The sequence below is a fragment of the Python bivittatus genome, unplaced genomic scaffold (genome assembly GCF_059951505.1).
Source record: "Python bivittatus isolate LINGU-HERP-01145 unplaced genomic scaffold, Pbiv_v1 ctg000020_np1212, whole genome shotgun sequence".
Lineage (NCBI taxonomy): Eukaryota > Metazoa > Chordata > Lepidosauria > Squamata > Pythonidae > Python > Python bivittatus.
Window position 1 is genome coordinate 128,521,348 of NW_028277030.1, and position 9,954 is coordinate 128,531,301.

Sequence of the window (9,954 nt, forward strand, 5' to 3'; positions counted from 1 at the left end):
TTCTTGTAATAAACTTTCAGAATTTGCCCTGACAATCACCAAAGAAAGAAAGAAGTCTTGGGAGCTTGTCTCAGAGGTTGGCCATTTGTTTCGTCCACTTCCTTGGTGCCCAGACCTTTCTACCTGACCAGCATTTAGAGCTCTGCATGTATTGCTACTGCCTCCAAGTCTGATCCCACACCTGGGCTGCAAAAATCCAGGCAACAACTAGAAGGTAGCAGAGATATAGAAAACTTTCTTTCTTTCTTGCTGCATAATGGTCATTAGGAGTTTTGCAGTCCAAATATGGTAGCTCTGTGGGATTGAAGACAGAAGCAGAGAAGTCAGAAAGGTGTATCTGCCAAAGGGTAGTGGTAGATGGAGGGCAAAGACAGTCCAGGATAACTCTGGATATCTGATTCCATAAATCTATGTGAATTCTGTCTTCAAGAGATTGTTTTCTAATGAGCTAAGCATGAAGACAGCTTCGTATCAATGATAGTCATGCCCCAAGCTATTCACATCTTTAAAGGTAACAGCAACTTCTTAAATTGTGTCTGGGAAATAAGTGGCAACCCCTGCAAAACTTTTACTTTTGAAACAATATGCTCCTGTTATCAGAATCTGGTAGCCGGCCTTTCTGCTGTGTTTTTCTTTTAGATGCTGTAAGCATGAAGTGCAAGAAACAATGATGGGAAGATTATCATCTTCCTTCTTCTGTTATGAAGCACAACCAACATGGAGAACTGTTTTGATAAACTGTATATTTACTGCCCTGACTTAACTGTTCCAGATTACAACAGTGAGTAAATGATATCCTGTGAAAGACACCCTTTGGATTTTGCAGTCCTCTAGATTTGTGATGCAACAATTGCATCAAAAACAAGCAAGCAATTAGGGAAAGGTGTCAAAATGCATATATTCAGTAAAGTTGTAAATAAAAAATAATGCGATGGCTGGTGTGGGTCTTCCGGGCTGTGTAGCCGTGGTCTTGAGGTTTTGTTTCCTAACGTTTCGCCAGCACCTGTGACCGGCATCTTCAGAGGGCAGGAGCACAGACAGGAGCAGTTCTCTCTGTGCCCAGGGTGATGTGACCCTTTTTGTGGGTATTTATAGAGATCTGAGTAGGGGGGAAGGAAGGGGGGGGAGATTGGGGGTGTGTGGGTGGGGTTGGGTTACTGAGTGGCTGCTTGTTTTGGTGTCAAAATATGTGTGTATCTTCCTGGGGATTAGGCAGGGTTTTTTCTTCTATTGAATTGTTAACAAGGGGCTGCTGGGGGTGATTAGCAAGTTCATTGTGTGAACTGTTCACATGTCCTGGTGGTTGAGCTGAGTTCGTTGACCTTTTGCAGGCTGTATTTTTCAGGATTGGTAGCCAGGTTTTGTTGATTTTTAGACTCTCCTCTTTTTTATTGAAGCTGTGCTGGTGTTTGTGAATCTCAATGGCTTCCCGGTATAGCCTGGTATAGTGGCTGTTGGTGTTGTCCAGTATCTCTGTGTTTTCAAATAGGATTTTGTGTCCAGTGTGCTTGAGAGCATGTTCAGCTACTGCAGATTTTTCTGGTTGCTGTAGTCTGCAGTGTCTTTCATGTTCTTTTATCCTGGTATGGATGCTGCATTTTGTGGTCCCAATATATACTTGCCCGCAACTGCATGGTATGCGGTATACTCCTGCGGCGGTGAGGGGATCCCTTTTGTCTTTTGCTGATTTTAGCACTTCTTGTACTTTTCTGGTGGGTCTGAAGATTGTTTGGAAATTGTGCTTTTCCATGAGTTTTCCCATGCGGTCTGTGACCCCTTTGATATAGGGCAGAAATACTTTGTTGGTGGGTGGCTGTTTTTCTTCTTCAGTCGCATGTTGCTTTCTTGGTTTGATGGCTTTTATTTCATTCTTGGAGTAGCCATTCGCTTGTAGGACCCAATTAAGGTGGTTAAGTTCAGAGTTTAGGAATTGGGTTTCGCAGATCCGATTGGCACGATCCATGAGGGTTTTGATAATGCCTCTTTTCTGACGTGGGTGGTGGTTGGAGTTTTTGTGTAGGTAACGGTCTGTGTGGGTGGGTTTTCTGTAGACTTTGTGTCCTAATTTGAGGTCTGGTTTGTGTATGACCAACGTGTCTAGAAATGGGAGTTGGCCGTCCACTTCTTTTTCCATGGTGAATTGTATATTGGGGTGGACGCTGTTTAGGTGGTTCAGGAACTTCTCTAGGTCTTCTTCATCCTGACTCCAAATTGCGAAGGTGTTATCCACAAATCGGAACCAGACTGTTGGGGTCACGGGTGCGGTTTCTAAAGCCCATTTTTCAAAATGTTCCATGTAGGAACATTGGTCATATGCAAACCAGACCTCAAATCGTATGCCGGCCGTGAAAGCCTTCGACAATACAAAAAATAATGCCTTTACAGAAAGTTGTGTATAATAAGAGATGCAACTTTTCTTTGGGTTTCAGAAATACTGGAGCATGATAAGAACATCTGACAAAATACATTTCAATTGCGATTCTGCAAAACTGAAACAGATACATGGAAAAAATGAAAGTGAATACACTGTCAAACATTTGCATCCATTAATGCTGTTTGATAACTTTTGTTCCCAATTTCAGTTTCTTTTTCTTACTGCCAGTGACCCCTTTCCTTTGTCATCAGAATCTTTGGTATTAACTGCTGAAGGGACACCTGACTGTCTGTGGAATCTCATATGATTTTGCCTATGAACACCAGTAATGTCATGATCTCAGAAACTCATTTGTGACATTAGCAAAACCATAGGACTACCCAAAGATAATCAGATTTGACAGTGGCATGAGATTATACGCCTAGATGTCAAGGACATAAAAGAAAAGGGGCAAAAAAAAGAAGAGCTTTGAAGTAACAGAAAAGTATTTGCAGCAAGTGCTTAGAAAATTGTACTCAGTGACATTCACAAAATAGAATGCAAAATTATTCAATCAGTTTTGCCTCAGCTGTTCTTCATTCTAACAGGAAGAGAAAGAATGACAGAAAGAAAGTAATTCTTTTTACTATCAGTGTTTTTGGAGGGATAAGTAAATAGACGGGGAATGCTCATAAACCACTTGAAAGAAAGCCAGAATTTGTCTTTATGTTGTCTCATATGAAGAGGGTATTCACTTAATGTTTGGCTATTAAAGATAAAATAGAAGAAAGGTATATGATACAGGAAGAGGCCAAAGGACAGGAGAAATGCTCAATTATAGTATAAAGTTAAATTGCATAGTCATTAAAATGAGATTACCTATTAAACTCAAAGGAAAAAAGGGGGAAAGAAAAAAATAAAAACAAAGGGAGTATAAATTCAGAGGAAACCTGAATGCAACCCTTTTGCCAATCTGATTCTTAACTAAACAGGACAATAGTAGAGGCCTGCAACCAGTTTAAAAGTGATGACCATGTACATATAATGTATGATATGGCAGATGTGTTCACACGACACATGGTTAGCTTGATTAGTATTACTCTTGGTTAGATTTTTGTGTGTGCATGTCTTAGTATATGTAACCCAAGCCTATTTGATTAATTTAATGACCAGGTTGATTATTATACAAATGCAACCAGGGTGTGAAAAACTTGTGTGAGAAAGTTCAGATTAGGGGGAAAACAGATTGATTTCTTCCCTCCATGGGCGTTCAGTAGAAGCCACAATGACATTTTGCAAATGCTGCAAATTACACAATTTGCATCAGTGGTGAGATGCTGTCAAGATGTGTGATGTCACTTGCCCCCCCCCCCCCCCATCTTTCTAAGTCCTAAGTTCTCTCTGGTAACTTACCCAGGTCCCAGCTATTATCAGAAAGTTTATGCCATGGCAGTAAAACTTTTATACTTGTATTTGTCTGGCTTTTTGTTTTGCATTGGCTGGCACAGAACATTATAGGATATACCCTACAGTATTTGTGAAGTTTCATGCCTTAAATTGAGGAGATGTAAGTTTATAAATTTTTAACAGTAGTGGTCAGAGGAAGGCCTAGAGGCCAGAGGAAGAACAGTTGGGAATCTGGAACCACAGTTTGCCTACCCTGAATTAGACTGAGCTAGATTTCAGAGCACTTATGAATGCTGGTACAAAACAAAACAAAGAAATAAAACCAGAAAGACCAATCCCCCATTTTTAAAGATGCACATTCCTAATACACATCTGTATACCTTACATGAAGTGCATAGATTCCTTCTTAGGTGGAAAGTAGAAAGAAAAAAAAATGATGGCAGCTTTTATAGTAGGAGACCTGAAAATTACATTTAAATTAGGTAATTGGTAAAATGATTGCTAAAAACTGAATGTAAGACTTTGTAATGGGGTCTGCTTACACATTCTGTTACAAATAATGAAATGCTGAGTAATTCAGTGAAGTGAAATTGAAAGCTGTACATCTATCAGTGTGCTGATGAAACGCAGATTGAACTCCATTCATCATGTTTTGTCAACATAGGCAAATACTCTAGCTATCCAGATGTTGAATTAGTCTCTTCCTGCTCATGTTGTAGCAAATACTTTTCCTCCAAGAGCCAAATCATCATCTGGGATGTGGAAAATCCAGCTGTCACATTGTTTTAATGGGCTTATAAATTATTTTCCCAATTAGCAATGACTCCATCATTCTGATGTTAAATGGAAGGAAACTGACCTGCTGTTTTTCGCTAAGCACCTTTTCTGAAATGAAAGCTTCTTGTTCCTTTCCCACTCACTATTATCCACTAAACCAAGTTTTCAGCTACAGTATTATGCTGAAGAAATCACAGCCCATATGACTTGCCTCCGCTGAACAGCTAAATTGCAGCAATAAATCATCTTCTTTCCAGGATGAGAGACTCCTGGAGACATATCCTGAAATGTCTTTCTCAGTTCACATTTTGCATAACTGTAGCTTTATTTATTTATTTATATAAAAGACTTGTATAGCTGCTCATCTTATGTAATATAACCCTGGGTGGCCCACAGTGGTAATAAAAGAATAAAAACAACAGAAACGTCTCTCAGTCACTCATGCCTTGGTCACCTCCCGTATGGACTATTGCAATGCACTCTACATGGGGCTACCCTTGAAATGCGGCAGGGCGGGCAGTTATGGGTGCCTCTAGGATTGCACATGTAACACCTCTGCTGCGCGAGCTGCATTAGGTGCCAGTCTGCTTCTGGGTCCAATTCAAGGTGTTGGTTACAACTTTTAAAGCCCTTCATGGCATGGGCCCAGGTTACCTGAGGAACTGTTTCGTCCCCATTACATCAACCCATCCCACCTGGTCCGGCAGGAAGGGTATGTTATGGACCCTGCCACCTAGAGAGTTTCGACTGGGGGGGTCCAGGAGGACAGCCTCTTCTGCCGTGGCTCCCACCCTCTGGAATATCTTGCCCCCTGAGGTGAGACTGGCCCCCATTCTGTTGGCCTTCCGAAAGGGCATTAAGACCTGGATCTGCCAGCCTGCATGGGGACCCAACGAGGGTTCACAGCACTGGGGGTGGCTGGTAGCCTGAGGATGCTCCCTCTGCTTTTTTAGTTAGCATTGTAGTTTTAACTTTTTATCTTAATCTTTAACCTTTTGTAGTTTTTTAACGTATATATTTTTCTAGGATTTTATAGTGTTTTTATCTGTAACGCCGCCTAGAGTCACTTGTATAGTGAGATGGACAGCATATACAAATTTGAAAAATAATAAATAAATAAATAAATAAATAAATAAATAAATAAATAGCATAAAAACTAACAAAAAGAACATACCCAAACACAGTACATGCACATAGATAACATAACTGTAGAGTTTCCCTGGGGTCCAGTCTCACATCACACCAAGGCTTGAGGCAAAAGCCAGGTCTTTACAGCTTTTCCAAAGGCTATGAGGGTAGGCGCCTGCTAGATCTCAGGGGGAAGGGAGTTCCAAAGGGGAAAGAGCACTACCGAGAAGACACACTGCCAAGGTCCTGCTAGATGGCAACATTTGAGGGACGAGACCTGGAGCATGTGCACCAAGTCAGATCTAGTGTAGAGTGCATTACAGTAATCGAATCAGGAAGTGACAAAAGCATGAGTGACCATGAGCAAGGGATCCTGTCCAGGAATGGGTGCAAGTGGTGCACTAGACAAATCTGTGCAAAGGCCCCTGGCTATAGCTGCCACCTGTTCTTTGAGCAGGAGCCACGAGTGCAGAAGGACCTCCAAATTGCGCACCAGCCCTGTCTGGGAGAATGCAACCCTTGTAAGAGTCAAAGGAGGTATCTCACCCAAAACAGGGGGACCAAACACCCAGAGCCACTCTGACTTCCTAGGGTTGAGTAGAAGCCAATTCCTCCCCCTCCTGAACACACCTTCACCAGTCAAGGTAACTGAAATCTCCCATAATTATAAGACTTCCTTTCCAGGATGCCTCTCTGATTTTCCTTCCCATCTCCAGATTGAGCATCCTGGTTAGGGGAATGATAGCACACCTGCAATATTAACCTACCTTTATGACCTGCTATTTCTACACAGAAAGATTCTGTTGAATGATCTGCCCCTTTGGGGATGTCAAGATAACTTGATTCAATGGTCTGTTTTACATACAAGGCAACACCTTCTTCACTTCACCTTTCCTTGTTTTTCCTATAGAGTTTATAACCAAGAATAATCAGTATCCCACTGATTTTCCCTAGTCCACCAGATTTCAGGTATGTCCACTGTATCTATACTATCTTCTAAGACCATTCCAAATCCTTCATTTTGGCCTGCAGGCTCCTAGCATTCGTACACAAAGACATCTTTTACTTCTTCTCCTGCCACATCTGGCATCTGATCCTTAGGCTTGCAAACTCTGCCATTCAGGAATGTCATCAGAATTATCTAATATTCTCAAGCTCAGAAGCAGGCATGGGCATCCTCAGATGGGTGGGGGTCAAAAAAGTCAAGATGGTGGCCACAGCTACATGATCAAAACCTTGCCCCTGTTTTAATACAAGCTGCTTTGGGGCTGCAATTAACATAGTGTTCTGAACCTGGCTAGAGAGTGACAAATTATGGCAAGCCATGAGGGAAGACTTTATGGGGAGCACTATGCCAAGTCAGCCTGAAATAGCTCCAAAGAAATGGAGGTTTCCCAGGGTATAAATCTCAGAATAACAATTTTCAAGCATCCTAGGATTAAAGCAGAGGGGGAAAATTCCTTTCACAGGAGGATAATAGTTCTGAGAAATAGCAAGGTAAATGTTGGTACTGCATCACTTATCAATGACAAGTACAAGTTACAATGTTCTTTAGAAACATACTAAAAAGCCCAGTAAAGATAGATTAACTTTCCTGTAGACATCGAGTTTGGTAGCACTTTGAAGACCAACCAACTTTATTAGGGCATAAACTTCTCACAAAAGATTATGCCTTAATAAAGTTGGTTAGTCTTGAAGATCCTATCAGACACTGTGTCTGCTTTGTTGCATGAATGCATTTGGTCTTCCCCCATATCCATCATTTGCCTTTCCTGAAAGCCAGCCAGTATGTAATATTGATCTACCAAAAGCAGGAGAAAGTTGCGTTTGTTCCTGTGATTCTGGATAAGTTTACATAACATTGTTGAAAAGCCTAGTTCAAATGGGAGATAAACTTTTGAAATGGCTGGTGAGGGTCTTCCAGGCTGTGTGGCCATGTTCTGGAAGTTTTGTTTCCTAACGTTTCGCCAGCATCTGTGACCGGCATTTTCAGAGAGCAGGAGCACAGACAGGAGCAGTTCTCTCTGTGCCCAGGATGATGTGACCCTTTTGTGGATATTTATAGAGATCTGAGGGGGGATTGGGGGTATGTGGTGGGGGGTTAGGGGGGGTTGGGGGGGTAGGCGGTATGTGGGGGGGCGGGGTTTGGGTTAACGAGTGGCTGCTTGTTTTGGTGTCAGAATATGTGTGTATCTTCCTGGGGATTAGGCAGGGTTTTTTCTTCTATTGTGTTGTTGACGAGTGGCTGCTGGGGGTGATTAGTATGTTCATTGTGTGAACTGCTCACACATCCTGGTGGTTGAGCTGAGTTCGTTGACCTTTTGCAGGCTGTATTTTTCAGGATTGGTAGCCAGGTTTTGTTGATTTTTAGATTCTCCTCTTTTTTATTGAAGCTGTGCTGGTGTTTGTGAATCTCAATGGCTTCCTGGTATAGCCTGGTATAGTGGACAACACCAACAGCCACTATACCAGGCTATACCGGGAAGCCATTGAGATGGCTTTATTGAAGCTGTGCTGGTGTTTGTGAATCTCAATGGCTTCCCGGTATAGCCTGGTATAGTGGCTGTTGGTGTTGTCCACTATACCAGGCTATACCAGGAAGCCATTGAGATTCACAAACACCAGCACAGCTTCAATAAAAAAGAGGAGAATCTAAAAATCAACAAAACCTGGCTACCAATCCTGAAAAATACAGCCTGCAAAAGGTCAACGAACTCAGCTCAACCACCAGGATGTGTGAGCAGTTCACACAATGAACATACTAATCACCCCCAGCAGCCACTCGTCAACAACACAATAGAAGAAAAAACCCTGCCTAATCCCCAGGAAGATACACACATATTTTGACACCAAAACAAGCAGCCACTCAGTAACCCAACCCCACCCACACACCCCCAATCTCCCCCCCCCTTCCTTCCCCCCAACTCAGATCTCTATAAATACCCACAAAAAGGGTCACATCACCCTGGGCACAGAGAGAACTGCTCCTGCCCTCTGAAGATGCCGGTCACAGGTGCTGGCGAAACGTTAGGAAACAAAACTTCCAGAACACGGCCACACAGCCCGGAAGACCCACACCAGCCATCGTATGCCGGTCGTGAAAGCCTTCGACAATACAAACTTTTGAAATGTCTGGATTCTTTTCCAGCCTGAATCTGAGCTGGATCTGGAGATCCATTTACATCTCCCCACCCCCAGCCTTTATTCCCCTTCCCTACCATCTACAGGAGTTCCCTTGCACTTTATATGAATTGATTTAGATGAACAGGTCTGGGCAAGGTAGGATTCACTATAAGGGTTACATTTCCCACCAGTTTCATCAGCAAGCAAATGAAAAATTATTTATGGTTCAGAACAACTAGAGGGCATCAATTTTCCTTACTCTGGTCTAGAAGATAGATCCTATTCTCTGCTGCAACATACTTCAATTAAAAGGAAAACCTGGAGTTGGATAATTCAAGATGGAAATGATTTCCAGAATGTTAAGCATTAAAAAAAAACAAACCACTGCCATGAAATATTGGAGGTAATAAAAATGAATTCATGTCCTTGTAGATGTTTTCAGGGATTGCTTTACAGAACTTCTGTTTACTAGGAGGGAGAGAATGAAAAACTGTATCCCACTTTCCCTGAAGTATTGAAGGACAACAAATTCATTGTTCCCCTACAAATAGTGACTGTGAGAAATAATTATATCCCTTTATCTAGTTGAAAGGCAAAATATATAATTTTAAAACATTTAAAGATAGACTTGGGAATCAGTAATGTAGTAATTCTGGTGATAGGGATGATATGAAAATTATATGTTGCTCAAGCAAAACATTTTTCTTTTTATGAAACAGAGAAAAGGGTCATATCTCTTCATTCCCCTCCTCCCCCTCGATTTGTCCACCATTTGGAATAATAATAAAACTTTTTTACGGAAGCTCAGTAAAGTTCTAGGGAGAATAAACTCCCATTTTCCAAAGTTATTTTCATGTTAGTGACATTGAAAGAAGCAGGAGCACATTATTTCCTTATGCTTTAACCCAGAAAGGGCCCTGTTGGATCAGTCCAATGGATGATATGATCTGATACATCCTAAATTCCAAAGGAGAATTTCATGCATTCCCTAATGTTCTCTTATTTTATTTACATTTTACACTAAATCATGATTTGTTTAATTTGTTTGTTGAAGAAGGAGATAAGAGTAGTGACCTCTGCTGAGAGAAGCCCTTGCTTGCTTGAGTGTAGTGATGGGTGCATGGAAGGGGGAATGAGCTCGTTGGAATATTTTAAGAAGGGATTAC